Consider the following 3024-nt stretch of genomic DNA (forward strand, 5'->3'; position numbering starts at 1 on the left):
ATTTTCAAATTGATTCGGTGGCTGTGCTACAAAACTATTGAACCCATTAGTGGTAAAATTTTTAAGCATTGAGGATATTGAGGATATCTGATATGCAAATGAAGTAAGAGTGTTTACTTCATGTATTCTAGTGACTCGTCTTTCTGACGCTGCTTGATTGGTTGGACATTGATAATTGTTGTTGACAATCCTCTCAATGATTTCATAAGCCTCATTATAAGACTTAGAAAGGAGAGCACCATTAGCAGAAGTGTCGACTACCATCATCGTGTGGGCATTGAAACCATTATAAAACGTCTCAAGTTGGATGAAATGTGGGATTCCGTGATGAGGGCACTTCCGTAATAATTCTTTGTACCTTTCTTATGCCTCATGCAAGGACTCATCATCAATTTGTTGGAAAGCAGTGATCTAGTTCCTCAACCTAGCATTCTTGCTAGGTGGGAAATACTTCATGAGGAATCTTTCTGCTAACTCTTGCCATACGGAAATTGAATTTGGTGACAATGAGTTCAACCAGTCTCGAGCTCTATCCTTTAGCGAATATGGGAATAGCTTCAATCGTAATGCATCTTCGGGTACTCCGGCTAACTTGAAAGAATCGCTCACCTCTATAAATAGTCTTAAGTAAAGATAAGGATCTTCGGTATGCATTCCACTGAATTGGCCAACTGTCTGAAGCATCTGGAACATGACTGGCTTCAACTCGAATTGTTGTACCTCGATTTCGGGTCTCCTAATACCCTGATTAAGATCATGAAACACTGGCACGGCATACTGTCTTAGAGCTCTATCCCTATCATCAGCAATAAGGATAGGATTTTGAGCAGGGTCTGCTCCGTTTCCTTGATTCAAATTTTTGAGGTTCATCTTTTCGATCCTTCTCTGACTTACTTGTCTTCTTCCCTGTCAAAAAGTTCTTTCAATCTTAGGGTCTACAGGGAGTAAATCGATAATTCGATCAATACTCATAAACACCTAAAATAATCACAAAAAAATAATTAAGTTAAAATTGAATAGAAAAATAAACCAAATTGCAAAACTAACAAATTCACAAATAATGACTTTTTAAAACAGTCATCGGCAACGGCGCCAAAAACCTCGAACGACGGAAATGTGCAAGTGTACACAATCGCAACAAGTAATAAAATGACAAGTAAATGTCGAGTTATCGTACCCACAGGGACTGTGAAAAGAATTATTTATGAATGCAATTAAAAACACTTTGGTGAAGAAAAATATTTCGATTTGAGGAGGTGATTAAAAACTAGGATTTTAACTAAGTAATATAAATAAAAATAAAATAAAAGTTCCAATGCATGATTTCAAAATTTGATTTTAATTAAGATGACATAATTGTGTTAGATTAATTACATTTATTAACTTAGAATTATTAAACTCATGTTCATATTGTTACGAAAATATTCATGGCAACTCGGTAATTTGCTAACTTATGAACATACTTACCTACCAAAATCCATTTATCTCTTGACTATATCTCTACGTCAATTCAACCGATTAAACAAATTTTCATAAGAAAATGTGTTAATGCACATACATACTTATGAAATTAAAATAATCTCTTGTACATATCTCTATGTCAATTCAAACAATTAATTCAATCTCATAAGCACGTAAAAGATTACGTGAGGTAACAAGTAGTGGAGGGGTTTGAATGCAATTTGAAGGAGTCTTCAAGGGCAATTTTGTAAGTTAAATAATCAGCCAAACAAGCTGATTGGGTCAGCATGTGGGATGGTTTTGTGCTGCCCAGAGCTCAGTTGGTTCGATTTTCTCAATTCAGCTCAATTGGGTCACTTTTCATAATTAATTAATAATAATTAATTTAACCCAAATTAGATTGGATTAAAATTATAACTATATTATGAATTAATACACATAATTTGGACCGTCTTAGGCTGAAAAAATTATTTCGTCTTGCTGCTTCAAAATTGCTTCTCGGTTCTGTGCTTCTAGCAGTGTCTACCGAGCCATTTTTTGCCCTTTGTGCAAATCTGTCGAAAATAATCAAAATTAATCAAAATTTGATATAAAATTAATTAAAATTCAACATGTTCATAATTTGAGTGTAAAATAATTATTTTATAATAATTATTTATTTTTCGACAAGTATTTTATCGAAATTGCATGAATTTGAGTTAAAAAGGGCATGAAAAGTGTGTATATTTTCGTGTTTCTAGGGGTAATATGTTGTGGCAATCTTATGTTTCACCCACCATATCACTACAAAGGATTAGCTACTAACTTACAACCAAAATGAGACCCATCATCACTAATAATTGCTCTAGGTGTACCAAATCTTGTAAAAATGTTCTTGTGTAAAATCTTCATTACTGAGCTTGCATCTTTAGTAGGAAGGGCAACAATCTTAACCCATTTAGAGACATAGTCCACTTCTAACAGTATGTAGACCTTGCCCACTGACAGTGGAAATGGACCCATAAAGTCTATTCCCCATACATCAAACAACTTAATGTCCAATATACTTTGCAATGGCATTTTGTGTCTCATAGATAGATTTCTTACTCTCTGACAATGGTCACATGACTAATAGAATTCATGAGCATCCTTGAACAGACTTGGCCAATAAAATCCTAACAGAAGTATTTTGGCAGCAGTTCTCATCCCTCTAAAATGTCCTCCGTACGAAGCTGAATGACAATGCTACAGAATGCTATATATTTTATCATCAGGAACACATTTCTTAATTATTTGACCAGCACAATGTTTAGAGAAGAAAGGTTAATCCCAATAATAGTGCTTGCCATCATGAAGAAATTTATGTCTTCTTTGACTATTGAGATCAGGTGGCAACACACCACACACTAAATAGTTCACTATATCGGCATACTAAGGTAATGTCGTGGGAACTAACAGTTGTTCATCTGGGAATTCTTATTTAATAAGTGTATCATGATCACCTTCACTTCTAGATTCTAACCTCGATAAGTGATCAGCCACTTGATTCTCAGTCCCTTTTCGATCTCTAATTTCCAAGTTAAA

The 3024-nt window shown here is 34.4% G+C and overlaps 1 non-coding gene across 1 annotated transcript; it reads left to right on the plus strand.

The window, feature by feature from the left end:
* Nucleotides 1–319: 319 nt before the first annotated feature.
* LOC128039390 (small nucleolar RNA R71) lies at nt 320–426 on the plus strand. The gene has a single exon (XR_008193895.1). It is a non-coding gene; the product is annotated as a small nucleolar RNA R71 (small nucleolar RNA).
* The last annotated feature ends 2598 nt before the right edge of the window (nt 427–3024 follow it).

The sequence above is a fragment of the Gossypium raimondii genome, chromosome 2, assembly GCF_025698545.1.
Source record: "Gossypium raimondii isolate GPD5lz chromosome 2, ASM2569854v1, whole genome shotgun sequence".
Classification (NCBI taxonomy): Eukaryota; Viridiplantae; Streptophyta; class Magnoliopsida; order Malvales; family Malvaceae; genus Gossypium; species Gossypium raimondii.